The sequence below is a fragment of the Sorex fumeus genome, unplaced genomic scaffold, assembly GCF_029834395.1.
Source record: "Sorex fumeus unplaced genomic scaffold, SorFum_2.1 ptg000203l, whole genome shotgun sequence".
NCBI lineage: Eukaryota > Metazoa > Chordata > Mammalia > Eulipotyphla > Soricidae > Sorex > Sorex fumeus.
In genome coordinates, this window is record NW_026606260.1 from 1075593 (window position 1) to 1091496 (window position 15904).

Sequence of the window (15904 nt, forward strand, 5' to 3'; positions counted from 1 at the left end):
TGCATGTCCATCAGGGGTGCAAGGTCTTCTGAGGAGGTAGAGGAGTATTGGGAATGTCCTACAGGCGTACAGGGTGTCTAGAGGAGGTGCAGGAATTTGGCCGTGTCCTGATGGGTTTTAGGGAGTCTAGAATAGGTAAAGGAAGTTTGAGGTTATTCTGCAGGGGTGCAGGGTGTCTTGGAGGTACAGGAGGTTTGGGCATGTCCTGCATGTGTGGGGGGTATTTACAGTAGGTTCAGGCGTGTGGTTATGTCCTCCTTAGGTGCAGCGTGTCATGCAGGGGGTACACTAGGTTCAGTTGTGTGCTACAGGGGTGAATGTTGTCTTGCAGGAGGTGTAGAAGGTTCAGAATTTCCTACAGGGTGCGGAGTTTCTAGAAGACGTGCAGGAGCTCAGGAATGGGGTGCTGGGTGTCTAGAAGAATTGTAGAAGATTTGCAGATATCTTGCAGTGTGCAATTGTGTCTAGAGGAGGTACAGGAGGTTCGGTATGTCCAGAAGGTTTGTTGGGTGTCTTCGAGGAGGTTCTGGAGATTCCTGTATGCTCTACAGGGATTTAGGGTGTCTGAAGTAGGTGCAGATATTTCACGCATGCCTTATAGGGGTGTAAGGTGTCTTGAAGGAGGTGCAGTAGGTCCATGCATGTCCTGCTAGGATGCATGGTGTCTTGAAGGAGGTGCAGGAAATTAGGGCATGTCCTTCTGGGGTACACAGTACACAGTTTGAGAGGAGCTACAGGAGCTTTGGATAATTCCTACATGTGTGCAGGGTGTCTATAGTAGGTTCAGGAGTGTAACGGTGTCCTCCTGGGTTGCATGGTGTTTTGAAGGAGGTGCACGAGTTTTTGGCATATAGAGTATTGCAGGAGCTGCAGAAGGTTAGGGAAACTTCAACAGGAGTGCAAGGTGTCTTGCAGGAGGTTCAGAAGGTTGAGGCATGTGCTGCAGGTGTACAGGGTGTCTAGAGAAGTTGAAGGAGGTTTGCGTATGTCCTGCTGGGCGAAAGGTTGCTTAGAAAATGTGCAGGAGGATGGAGCATGTCTTGAGGGCTGCAGGGCTCATGCAGGAGGTGCAGAAGATTTGGGCATGTCCATCAGCGGTGTACGGTATTTAGAGGAGGTGCAGGAGATTTCTGGGTGTCCTACAAGGCTGCAGGATGTCTAGAGGAGGTGTAGGTAGTTCGGATATGTTCTGCAGGGGTTCAGGGTGTTTTGGATGAGGTGAACGCGGTTCGAAAATGTCCTTCTGGGGTGCAAGGTTCTAGAATAGAGGCAGGACATTTGCAGATGTCCTGATGGGGTGCATAGCATCAAGAGAAGTTGTAGTAGTTTCCGGCTTGTCCTTCATGGGTGCATGACTTATAGCAGAAGATTAAGAAGGTTGAAAATATCTTGGAGGAGCACAGAATGTCTTGGAGATGGTGTGTGAGAGTCAGGCATGTCCTGCAGGGGTATAGGGTGTTTAGAAGGAGGTGAAATAGATTTGGGCATGCCCTACAGGTTGCAGAATTTCTCAATAGGGTTCAGGAGTTTAGGCATGTCCTGTAATGGTGCACGTTGTTTTTCAGGAGGTTCAGGACGTTTGGGCATGTGCTAAATGGGTTCAGGGTGCCTAGAGTAAATGCAGGAGTTTTCAGCATGTACTGTAACGGGTCAGGGTGCAAATGCTGAAGTGCAGGAGGTTCGGACTTGTCCTGCTGGGGTGCCCGGATCGAGAGGAGCTGCAATAAGTTTGCGGAAGTCCTACTGGGGTGCCTGGTGTCTAGAGGAGTTGCAGAAGGTTCAGGCATGTCTTGGAGGGGTTCATGTTGGCTTGCTGGAGGTGCAGGAGGTTCAGAATATACCAAACCAAAGACCAAGGGCCCAAGGTGAGATGGGGCTGCCTGAGCTGTTGCCTGGCAGGCCACCTCCTTGTTCACCATCCTTTCCATCGAGCCTCTGATTCCCCACCTCTCCACACCCTCTTCCCCAGTCCAGTGCCTTAGCCTCACTCTGTTTTCACTCCAGGTACCCAGCCAGAAGAAGCCGAAAAAGCCCTTGAAGGGAAACGGGGTAAACACCTCTGATGATAGTTTCTACCCACCCCCGAGTTCAATTTTCAGTCTTGATCACGATCAGGATCATCCTGTTGTTCGTTGATTGCCTCGAGCAGGCACCAGTCACGTCTCCTTCTTCTTAGCCCTGAGATTTTAAAAGAGCCATATTCAATGCTCTTTCAGGGCTAGGAGAATGAGACATATCATTCTTACTGGTATTTGGCATATTGAGTATGACACGGGAAGTTGCCAGACTCTACCGTGCGAGCAGTTTACTTTCAGTAGCCTGCCGGGTTCTCTAAAGTAAACATGAGATAATAAGATGTCACATGGCCGTGCGCTACCAGGAACTGGGTTTTATAATCTCTGGGTCTTGGCCGTTGATGGGACCACCTGGCACCGGCAACAGCTGGTGGGTATGACGCCTACCTACTGGAAGATGGGGGATCTTGGTGGAGAAGGCCCAGTCCTATTCTGAGCAGGCTTTGAGATCTAAGCCCCGGGACCCACATGCCTGCATTCCTCTGCCGGTACCTTCATGCATGAGGCTTGTACGGACGTGGAGAGTGATCTCAGTATGGCTGTGGCTAGTTCTGGAGGTCTTCGGCTGCTGGGGCTCTGTTCGGGTCGGGGAGGGAAACTCAACCAGACCCCTCCAAGGGGACCAGGTGAGGATAAACAGGCATGGGGGCAGGAGACTCTAATTTTCAATAGGCAACTGATTTGCTATCACTGCCTCAGGTTGATGCAGGGATGTCAAGTCTCGGTACTTCAGCTGCCCCCCGCAAACGACAAGAACTCCACCATTCCAAGCGGTGCTAAGTGCTCCCATCTGATGGGTGGTCAGATACCTTGTCCAGTGCCATCATCTTCAGGTGACACTGAGCAGCAAAGCTCTTCAGAGTGAGAACAAAAATGTTCCAATACGTTTGCCACTCTGATTTCTACTCTTTCAAAGAAGGCAGTCCTCAGACACTAAACCTCCAAGTAATGGGGTGCCTGCAGATGGTAAAAATAAAGCTCCCTTGTGTGTAAACTTGCTTGTCTCTGTGAGTTTTGTTATGGGAGGGAGAGAGTGAGGAAAAGAGAGAGGGCAGAAGGGAAGGAGAGAAAAGACATGTGTGAGAAGGAGGTGTGTATATGGTTTGGGATACAGCAGAGGTGCTCCTGGCAGTATTCAGCCAACTATATTCAATGCCCGGGATTTGAACCAGGGGTGGCGATATGCAACGCCAGCGCCTAGGCCCTGTATCATGTCTCTGGCCCTAACCACCTTTTCATAGTTTACTTGACAACCATAGATTCTTTTTTTAAAAAATTTTATTGAATCACCATGAGATAGTTACAAGCTTTCATGTCTGGGTTACAATCACACAATTTTCAAACATCCATCCTTCCACCAGTGCAAATACCCACCCTTTCCACCCTCCCCCTGCCTCCATGGCAGACAATATTCCCCATATTCTCTCTCTACTTTGATATGGCTAGTACTGCTGAGGCGGAAGTATAGGGGAGAAAGAGCAGTGGGTAATCTAACACAACTGGTCATTTTCTAACTTGCCTGCATGAAGAGTAGCCAAAGATATATATATATATATATATATATATATATATATATATATATATATATATATGTCGTAGAAATATCTATGAGTGGAGATAGCGATAGCATACAAAAGGAGGCATGGATTTGTGTGCCTGTATAAATTCTTTTTAAACACAGTCTAAACTTTTTAAATTGGCTTTAAAATTGAATCACAAACTTGTTCATGATTGGGCTTCAGTCATACAATGTTCCACCACCCACCCCTTCATCAGTGAACATTTCCCCCCCATAAATGTCCCCAGTTTCTCTCCCTCCTCCACCCACCAGCCTGCCTCAATGGTAGGCACTTCTCCCCTCACCTTCCCACACCCCGACACTCCTCTCCCCTCACCTTCCCCCTCCCCGCCGCTCCTCTCCTCTCCTCTCCTCTCCTCTCCTCTCCTCTCCTCTCCTCTCCACTCCTCTCCTCTCCTCTTCGCTTTTTCTCCTCTCCTCCTGTGCATTATGGCTTAAAATACAGGTACTGAAAAGTTATCAAGTATAACCCTTTATCTCCTTTCAGCACTCAGTTCTTATCCAGAATCATCCTTTCCAACTATCATTATCATAGTGATCCTTTCTCTATCCTAACTTCACGCCACACCGACACTTATGGCAGGCTCCTTACACTGGACCGTCCTCCCAACTCATTTCTACTCTCCTTGAGAATTAATCTCAGATTATGTTTTTCATATTCCACAAATGAGTGGAATCATTCTCTGTCTGTCCCTCTCTTTCAGATTAACTTCATTCAGCATGATACTCTTTATGTTCAGCCATTTATAAAGGAATTTCATCACCTCATTTTTCCTAAAAGCTGCGTGGTATTCCATTGTGTAAATGCACCATTGTTTCTTTGACCAGTCCTTGGGCACTCAGTTTGTTTCCAGATTCTGGCTGTTACACATGAACATAGACATGAAGATGGACTTTCTTCAGCGTGTTTTGGGCCCCCGGAATATATTCCAAGAATTGGTGTTGCTGGGTCGTATGGAAGCTCAATTTCTAGTTTTTTGAGGACTGCCCATATTGTTTTCCAAAATGACCGGCCCAGGTGGCGTTCTCATCAACAGTGAAGGAGAGTCCCATTCTCCCTGCATCTGCACCAGCATTGGTTGCTCTTATTCTTTTGCATGTGTGCCAGTCTCTTTGGTGTGAGATGATATCTAATTCTTCTTTTGATATGCATCTCCCTGATGATACATGATGCAGAGCATTTTTGCATGTGCCTTTTGGTCATTTGTATTTCTTCTTTGAGAAAGTTTCTGTTCTTTGAGGAAATCTCTCTTGCAAATGAGTAACGGTCCAAGTCTCCTGCTGTTTTCTCCCTTCCTTCTTTCTTTCACCCTAAGAGATTCGGTTCCTGGAAGCATTTCCAATTATTTCTTCATACAAATCTTTGTGTACTTTACCTAAACACAGTCAATCTTTAAACACACCAATTCTATGTCCCAGAAATACTTCCGGGTAAAAGTAAAAGTAAAGGCCCTCCCGTTGATCTTCGATTTGCTCGAGCAGGCCCAGTAACGTCTCCATTGGAGACTTTGTTGTTACTGTGTTTGGCATATCGAATACATCACGGGTGGCTTGCCAGGCTCTGCCGTGTGGGCGAGATACTCTCGGTAGCTTGCCAGGCTCTCCGAGAGGGGCAGAGGAATCGAACTCGGGTCGGCCACGTTGGCTGCATTCAAGGCAAACGCCTAACTGCTGTGCTATCACTGGGTATTTCCTCAGAAATAAATATGGCCGGGGCTGGAGAGATAGCACAGCGGGAAGGGCATTTGCCTTGCACTCGGCCAACCCGGGTTTAATTCCCAGCATCCCGTATCATACCCTGAGCAGCGCCAGGAGTGACTCCTGAGTGCAGATCCAGGAGTAACCCCTGTGCATTGCCAGGTATGACACAAAAAGCAAATAAACAAATAAATATGGCCATAGATCTAAAAAATATTTGTATAAGCATGTAAAAATGTTCATAACAAGGTTGTAGACAAAAATGGGAATAACTCAAAAATATTTTAACTAGTAAATGTTGAAACACACTGTGATGTCCCTATGCAATGAAATGCATCAATGCTATTACATATGACACAATATTTCATCTCGAAAACTATGAAAGGGGATAAATATTTATGCAAAAGACTGAATAGTAGATAAAATAGTATAGCTTGTGAAACTAGTCTAAAATGATTAAAGTCAGAATAGTAATTGATTTGAAGGAAATTTATTTATTTATCTATTTGCGTTTTGGAGCTGGAGAAGTTCTATAAAGAAGATCACACCTTCTACAAGATCATTGTCGGTGATTTTAATGCCAAGATAGGACCAAGAAGATCAGTCGATCATCGGAACCCATGCATGGCCTGGAATGGAACGAACAGGGTGACAGACTGTCTGAGTTCATCATGTCAACCAAAACCTTCCATGGTAACTCACAATTCCAAAAGGCTGAATCTAAACGTTGGACATGGGAGTCTCCCGATGGACGGTTCCACAATGAAATAGACCACATCATATTCAATCGGCGGTTTTGCCTAACCGATGTTGCTGTTGTCCCAAAATTCCAAACGGGATCAGACCACCGTCTTCTTCGTGCAAAATTCTACCTCACAGAACGAGGAGAAAAGAATGCAAGGTTTAAGAAGAGGACTCCCAGAACAACCACCAACTGGGAGCTCTTTGGCTCTATTGCGGCAACATGGGAAGATGCCGTCATTGACAACATTGATGAGGAATACGATCGAATGATTCAGCACCTCCATGATTGTGCAAGGAATGCCAAGAGAGAGATAACCACAAAAAACCATCTTTCTTCGAACACTCTTGAACTTATTCGCCAACGTGGCTTGGTACATGCCTCAGGCAACCACAAGCGAACATCCGAACTGGCAAAAGAGTGCAGAGAAGCCATCAAGGATGACCTCAAAAACAGGAGAGCAGCAGTACTGGTAGATGCAGCAGAAGCTGGGAAAAACATTCGTAATGCCCGCCTGTCCTTCACCAACTACAAAACCAAGATGACTGCCCTCCGACATCATGATGGATCTATCACATCTTCCAGAAGGGCAATGGAGAAGATTATTCATGACTTCTACTCAGATCTTTTTAATAGCCATGTCCACTTGCCCACATACCACATACCACATGATGGATATGTCGTTCCCATGTTCTCCCTTCCGAAATCCAACATGCCATCTCGTCGATAAAGAAACAAAGAGCACCTGGCCCAGACAAGATCAGACCTGAACACCTGAAGAACTTACCATCAGTACTCATCAATACATTGGCTCGACTCTTCACACGCTACCTGTCTGAATGCAAGGTTCCATCCCAATGGAAAACCAGCAGGACTGTACTACTATACAAGAAAGGAGACATCCACGACATTGGCAACTATCGCCCAATCTGCCTATTGTCTGTCATCTACAAACTATTCACTCGAGTCATCCTGAATAGGATTAGCAGAAAACTAGATGAAGGACAACCATGTGAACAAGCTGGATTCCGAAAAGGATTCAGTACCATCGACCATATCCACACAATAACCAAGCTCATTGAGGTATCTCGGGAGTTCAAGATGCCGCTCTGTCTAACGTTCATTGATTTAAAGAAGGCCTTTGATTCTGTTGAGACGGAAGCGGTCATGGAAGCCCTAGCCAATCAGGGCGTACAAACTCAATACATCAGGATCCTTCGTGAGCTCTATTGCGGATTCACTACCAAGATCTCACCATTCTACAAAGAAGTAATCATCCATATCAAGAGAGGGGTTCGGCAAGGTGATACCATTTCACCAAAACTCTTCAGTGCCACCCTCGAGAACATCATGCGACGACTGGAATAAAATACATGGGAGTGAAGATAGATGTTCGGCAACTACACCACCTATGCTTTGCTGATGACATCGTTCTAATAACACCAAACATCAGCCAAGCGGCACAAATGCTGAACGACTTTGACCGTGAATGTGGAAAGGTCGGACTACAGCTGAATCTTACAAAGACAATGTTTATGAGAAACAGCCTTGTTCCTGACACTCCATTCGCTCAACGGAACGACTATCTCCGAATGCAACAGTTATATATACCTAGGTCGAGAAATCAACATGATGAATGACCTGGCACCTGAGTTGCGCAGGAGGAAGAGAGCGGCTTGGAATGCCTTCAAGAGCATTGAAGAAATAACTAAAAGGACAAAGAACCTCCAGCTACGAGCACATCTCTTTGATTCCACTATTCTTCCTGCATTAACATATGCCTCAGAGACCTGGACCCTACGAAAACAGGATGAGAACGCTATTCGGGTCTCTCAAAGAGGAATCGAAAGAACTATGCTTGGAATATCACGATTCATTCAAATGAGAGATAGAATCCGGAGTTCTGATCTTCGTCAACGCTCAAGAATCAGGGACGCTGTCTCATTTGCCAAGACATCAAAAATCAGATGGGCTGGACACGTAATGAGGTTTACAGACAACCGCTGGACTAGAGCCGTTACTGATTGGATTCCACGGGACATCAAAAGATCACGTGGACGCCCACCTATAAGATGGTCAGACTTCTTCGTCAAGACCCTAAATGATCGTTTTGAGGCTCTGCATGTTCCTAGAACGAACAGATACCATTGGGCTACGCTAGCACGCAACCGGGATGAATGGAGACGTTACTGGCACCCGCTTGAATAAATCGATGATTCACGGGGATTAAGTGATTAAGTGATATAATTCATATATTTCCACAGTATAATTCAAACTTTCAGTCATAGCTTGATATTTCATGACTGTTTTATTCATTCCTTACCTCTCATAAATGTGTGTGTCTCTCTCTCTTCTCCCTACTCTGTATCTTGCTCACTCACCATTTCTCTTTCAATATTTTTGTCACACATACACAAACACACACACACTTTACAAATCAGAATGATACTTGAGGACAGAAACTTTGTTCCCTAGCAGTGTTCTAGTTTCTGAAATGCTGACTCTGAACAATGGGACTTCTGTCTTTGTTAGCTCACTGGGATAAAAATAGTGGAGGTAGGGAGAAATAAATTGATTTGAGGAATTTCTAAGACTTGGAGATGAATGGGGACTGGGAACTGGAGACACATGTACCACGGGTGGCACACAGGTTTCTGGTTGGGCTATCCAGTAGTTAGTTACACTGTGACAGTACCGTGGGATGCTGAAGGAAGAACCAAGGGGTGGAAGGAGAACAGAAACTTATAGTGAGAAGAAACAGACATGGAATCAGCTAAGCTGGGCTGCAGTCCTGACTTTACAAAGCTACGTTGATAGGGTCACAGACTCTTTGGGGAGCTCTTTACTTTTGTGGGGTAATGGATTGGAGCTTGATGATTTCGAACGTGTACTCTGACCACAGAGACATCTGACCAAAGCCGGCCCTACCTGGTAGTAGAAACCTGCAGGAACTTCTAGCATTCACTGGGATTTTGGGGATGTTGTGCCCAGGCACTCATATGCAAGGCTCTGTAACACGATGTTTGTTCTTCTTCCCCTCCCCCCAATGGTGGCCAAGTCAAGACAGTTCTTCCTTACTACCACTGCTAACAGTTAAATACACACCCAACACTTCTTCAATTCCTTTGACAAAAGACAAAAAAGTGGAATTGCTAGTTCAATGTGTAATCTTGAGTTCCCATCAGCAATATATAAGGATTTTTCTCTTTTGGGGTCACACTCGACGATGCTTGGGGGTTCCTCCTGGCTCTGCACCCAGGAATCACGCCTGGCAGTGCTCGCGTGAACATACGAGATGATGGGGATTCACTCGGGTCAGCCAAGTGCAAGGTAAACACCCTTCCGGTTGGACCTTAGCTTGGCCCTCTTGAGATTCTCAACTACACGTCCTCATCAACAGATTTTGTAGTCGTTGCCGTATAAATAAGTATGAAGTGTCTCTGTGGTTTTGGTTTGGATCACTGATACTCATTGCTGTTGGGGATCTTTTCATGAGCTTATTGGCTATATTTTTTAAAAATTATTTATTCAATTGCCGTGAGAAAAATTACAAGGCTTTCTGGTTTAAGTCTCAGTCATACAATGATCAAATGCCCATCTCTTCAACAGCGCATATTTTCCACCACCAAACACCCCAATATACCCCCAGTGCCACCCCTCCCATGACTGTGAGGCAGATGATTTCCACTTAACTCTCTATTTTGATCACATTCATTATTTGGAGAAAAGATGCACCATTATTATTTGGAATTTTCCCCCAACAATCAAACCTACTGAAAAGGCATCATGAAATAATTTCTTTTCTATTGCTGGTTATGAAGACCATATGATGTTCCACGACCATGGTAGCAGATGGACGATTTTGGATTTCTGATATTTTACGAATTAAGTCTGGAGGGATTTCTGCCAGAAGCTGAATAGTTCTGGATTGGTTTGTGTGTCTGGGTCCATGGCCATGCCACAGGGCCACCCGTGGGGGGGCACCTCATGGTGTCGGCAGGAGAAGAAGGACGTGCCAGTTCCACCCCACATGCCCTGAGGCCAGAGTTGCACGTCACCGTCAGCTCATATGTGGCTGTCCCATAAGCCACTATTCTACCGCTGGGGGAAATGGCAGAAGAGAGAGACACCCTTTCCCTCCCAGGTGAGCACGGCACCGTAGCTTAAGGTTTAGTTTATTCACATTTCTGCCAGAAGCTTCTGGGTTTCAGATTAGGTCTGTGTGCCTCTGGGGCCATGGCTGTGCCCAAGAGTCAATCATTGGGGGCAACTCGTGGACTCAGCAGGGCCAAAGAAGTTATTGGCTATTTTACTTACACAAACATCTATTTAAGTCCTTTGCCCATTTTGAAAACTAGGTTGAGCATTTTGCTGTCATTTAATGATAAATGGATGCATCTGATGCTAGCGTACGTGCATTGAAAGTACAGACGATCATTTTTTTCTTCCTTCGTTGTGGCAGCCTAGGTCGGCCTTGAGATTTTGTCGGCCTCTCCTTTCTCATCCTTCTCAGTGATGCCATGTCGGTGAAGACTTCAGGGTCAGGTGAATGAGACCAGTTGTAGTTACTGGTTTTGGCATATCGAATACACAGCGGATAGCTTGCCAGGCTCTTCCGTGCGGGCGGAATACTCTCGGTAGCTTGCCAGTCTTCCGAAAGGGATAGAGGCTTTTGGGGTGACCTCTAATCACCCTTGTAGGGGTTACCATATTTGAACCCTATCAAATATAGTACGACAATTCCACTGTTCTTCCTGCATTAACATATGCCTCAGAGACCTGGGCCCTATGCAAACAAGATGAGAACGCTATTCAGGTCTCCCAAAGAAGAATAGAAAGAGCTATGCTTGGAATATCACGTTTCACTCAAATGAGAGAACGAATCCGGAGTTCTGACATCCGTCGACGATCAAGGATCAGGGACGCTGTCTCATTTGCCAAGGTGTCGAAAATCAGATGGGCTGGTCACGTAATGAGATTTAAAGACGACCATTGGACTAGAGCTGTTACTGATTGGATTCCACGGGATGTCAAGAGACCGCGTGGCCGCCCACCTACCAGATGGTCAGACTTCTTCGTCAAGATCATGAACGATCGGTTTGAGGCCCTTCATGTTCCCGGAGCGAACAGATGCCATTGGGCTACACTAGCACGCGACAGGGACAAATGGAGACGTTACTGGCGCCCGCTCGAGCAAATCGCCGACTAATGGGAAGTTAAGTGATTAAGTGATTAAGTGATTAATGATAAATGTTATTTATATATTCTGAATATCAACCTTCTGGTATGTAGCACTGTAACACTGTCCTCCCGTTGTTCATCTACTTGCTCGAGCAGGCATAGTAACGACTCCATTGTTGTTACTCTGTTAGGCATATCAAATACATCAGAGGTAGCGTGACTGGCTTTGTCATTTGGCTAGGTACTCTGGGTTGCAAGCTGGGCTCTCCAAAAGGGGTGAAGGAGTCCAACACGGGTCAGCGGGGTCAGCCACGTGCAAACGCTCTACCCACTGTGCTATCTCTCTGGTATGTAATTTGCAAATACTTTCTCCCATTCCTATAGGATTCCATTTCACTCTGTGGCGGTTCCTTTTCATGCACTTAATCACTTAATCACTTAACTTCCCGTTAGTCGTCGATTTGCTCGAGCGGGCGCCAGTAACGTCTCCATTTGTCCCTGTCGCGTGCTAGTGTACCCCAATGGCATCTGTTCGCTCCGGGAACATGAAGGGCCTCAAACCGATCGTTCATGATCTTCAGGAAGAAGTCTGACCATCTTGTAGATGGGTGGCTATGCGATATCTTGACGTCCGTGCAATCCAGTCAGTAATAGCTCTAGTCCACCAGTCGTCTCCAAATCTCATTACGTGTCCAGCCCATCTTATTTTCGATGCCTTGGCAAACGCGACAGCATTCCTGAATCTTGCCCATCGATGGAGATCAGAACTCCGGATTCTTTCTCTCATTTGAGTGAAACGTGATACTCCAAGCATAGCTCTTTCGATTGCTCTTTGGGAGACCCGAAGAGCATTCTCATCCTGTTTGCATAGGTACCAGGTCTCTGAGGCGTATGTTAATGCAGGAAGAACAGTGGAATCGAAGAGATGTGCCCAGAGCTGGAGGTTCTTCATCCACTTAGCTATTTCTTCGATGCTCTTGAAGGCATTCCAAGCCACTCTCTTCCTCCTACACAACTCAGGTGCCAGGTCATTTGTCATGTTGACTTCTCGATCTAGGTACACACAACTGTTGCATTCAGAGATGGTCGTTCCATTGAAAGCGAATAGAAAGTCAGGAACGAGACTGTTTACCAAAAACACTGTCTTCATGAGATTCAGCTGGAGGCTGACCTTTCCACATTCACAGTCGAAGTCGACCAGCATTTATGCTGCTTGGTTAATGTTTGGTTTTTTTAGAACGATGTCATCAGCAAAGTGAAGGTGATGTAGTTGCTGACTGTCTATCTACCTCCACTCCCATTTCTTCCCATTCCTGTCATCGCATGACATTCTCGAGGGCGGCACAGAAGAGTTTTGTTGAAATGGCATCACCCTTCCGAACCCCTCTCTTGACCTCGATGATCTCTTCTTTCTAGAATGGTGAGATCCTGGTAGTGAATCCGCAATACAGCTCACGGAGGATCTGTAGGCATCAAAGGCGTCGCTGCCCTTTTCAACACGAACTTGGCCATGAACACTGATTCATTCGAATGCCTTACAACCCACATCGGATGATTACACTTGAATATATGTGGCTCACTGCTGGCAGTTTCTATCTTTGTTGTCTACGCACCAACATCCAATTATGATGAAGGAGAAATTGAGAAGTTCTACATGGAGCTGAAGAAGTTCTATAAAAAAGATCACACCTTATACAAGATCACTGTTGTGATTTTAATGCCAATCTAGGACCGAGAAGATCAAGCAAAGAACTCCACTTTGGGAGCAATGGCCTAGAATGGAACGAACAGGGAGAGAGACTGTCTGAGTTCATCATGTCGACCAAGACCATCCATGGTATCTCACAGTTCCAGAAGGCTGGATGTAAACGTTGGACATGGGAGTCTCCTGGTGGACGGTTCCACAATGAAATTGACCGCATCATATTCAATGGATGGTTTTGCCTAACCAATGTTACTGTTTTCCCAAAATTCCACACAGGATAGGACCACCGTCTCCTTCGTGCAAAATTCTACTTCAGAGTGGGGAGAAAAGGCTGCAAACTTTAAGAAGAGAACCCCCAGAACGACCGCCAACTGGGAACTCTTTGGCACTATTGCTGCAACATGGGAAGATGCTGTCATTGACAACTTTGAGGAAGAATACTATCGACCGGTTCAGCACCTCCATGATTGTGCAAGGAACACCAAAAGAGATATAGCCACAAAAAATGCCTGTCATCGAAAACTCTTGAGCTTATTCACCAACGTGGTTTGTCGCATTTTTCAGGCAACCACAAGCAAATGTCCGAGCTCGCAAAGCAGTGCAGAGATGCGATAAAGGAAGACCTCAAAGAGAGAAGAGCAGCAGTGCTGGTAGATGCAGCAGAAGCTTGGAAAAGCATTTGTAATGGCTGCCTGTCCTTCGCCAACTACAAGACAAAGATGACTGCCATCCGACGTCCTGATGAATCTCTCACATCTTCCAGGAGAGCAATGGAGAAGATTATCCATGACTTCTATTCAGATCTCTTAGAGAGTCACATCCACCTGCCCACATACCAAATTCCGAAGAATGGATATGGCGTTCTCAACATTCTCCCTTTAGAAATGCGACATGCCATTTCGTTGGTAAAGAGATGAAAAGCACCAGGCCCAGACAAGGTCAGACCTGAACACCTGGAGAACCTGCCGTCAGTACTCATCAATACACTGACTCGGATCTTCAAGCGCTACCTGTCTGAATGCAAGGTTCCATCCCAATGGAAAACCAGCAGGACTGTAATACTGTACAAGAAGGGAGACATCCACGACATTGGCAACTATCTCTCAATTTGCCTATTGTCTGTCATCTACAGGTTTTTCACTCGAGTCCTTCTGAATAGGATTGGCAGAACACTAGATGAAGGACAACCATGCAAGCAAGCCAGGTTCCGCAAAGGAACCAAGCTCATTGAGATTTCTCAGGAGTTCAAGATGCTGCTCTGTCTAACGTTCATTGATTTAAAGAAGGCCTTTGATGCTGTTGAGACAGAAGCAGTCATTAAAGCCCTAGCCAATCAGGGCATTCAAACTCAATACATCAGGATCCTCCGTGAGCTGTACTGTGGATTCACATTCAATGTCATAAAGCATTTTTGCCCTTTTCATCAGGAGATGGCAGCTCTAGTGTCCTGTTTTCCATATATACTTAAATACATTTTGTATATAACTATAATCTTTTACAAATAAAAACCAGTTAAATGCCCCGTTGCTAAAACACCCCCTATTGAAATTCCTCAGCTTTTTTCCAGATTAAAAACTTTACTTCTTTTAATTTGTTTTTATTGTAGACACCATGATATATTTTAGGGCTGGAGAAATAGCACGGCTGGTAGGGTGTTTGCCTTGAACGCAGCTGACCCGGCCAACCCGAGTGCGATTCCTCTGCCTTCAATACCTCCGCCCCTCTCGGAGAGACTGACAAGCTACCGAGAGTATCTCAACCTCAAGGCAGAGCCTGGCAAGCTCTGCCCTTGTCTGCGCCAGGTGACATATTCGATATGCCAAACATAGTAACAAGTCCCACAATGTTACTGGGCCCACTTGAGCAAATCGATGAACAACAGGAGGACAGTGACAGTGTTAGTGACAGATTTATTTTAGACACCAAGATAATGTTAATGCACAGAACATTCCAGAACCTCATCTTCCACTACAGTGTCTACTTCCCTCCACCCTTGTCCCAGTGTCCTCCCTCCACATCTTCTTCACCTACCCATACCCACTTCCTGCCATAGTAATATTCCTACTGAAAACCAGTCCTCAGTTTCTGAAATTCATCAACTCTTCCAGGAAGAATTGACCTGGAATGGAAAGTCCCACGGCCTCACCTGTTTTGATTTTCGTGTTGGTTGGTAGGGATTCTAGCTGGTCAAGTAGAAATTTTCTTGGAACTGCTTGAAACAACATCGTTTGATGAAACTGCTGTGAAGCTGATGGCAGGACACAGAGCGGAGGGGGTGAGTTTGGGAAAAGGCAAGTGGGGCTGATGGGGGTTAGGTGAGTGAAATGCTCCATTTCAGCACTGCATAACTACACTGAACCCCCTTCATTAAGGGGCAGTATAAAAGGAGATCACGTTTGCAAGTGGGAGGCCTGACGCCTGAAGAGCAGAATCCAAACCACCCTCAAGAAAAAAAGAGAACAGGTTCCAAATTTTTGACCCCTTCAGAGAAGCCCATGTTCTCCCTTTAGAATGTAACTGTTTCTCTACCCTCACATCTCTCTAAATGCTTTAAAGCACTGTAGCACTGTCTTCCAATTGTTCATTGACTTACTCAAGTGGGCACCAGTAACGTTTCCATTGTGAGGATTGTTGTTACTGTTTTTGGCATATCAAATAGGCCACAGGGAGCTTACCAGGATCTGTTGTAAGGGCCGGATACTCTCTGTAGCTTGCCGGGCTCTCCGAGAAGGGTGGAGGAATCGAACCCAAGTTGGCCACGTGCAAGGTGAACATCCAACCCGCAAGACTATTTTTCCAAAGAAGACATGCACATGACCAAAAGGCACGTGCAGAAATGGTCTGCATCATTAATCATAAGGGAAATGCAAATAAAAACTACTGAAATATCATCTCACACTGCAGAGAATAAAGCACCACTACTG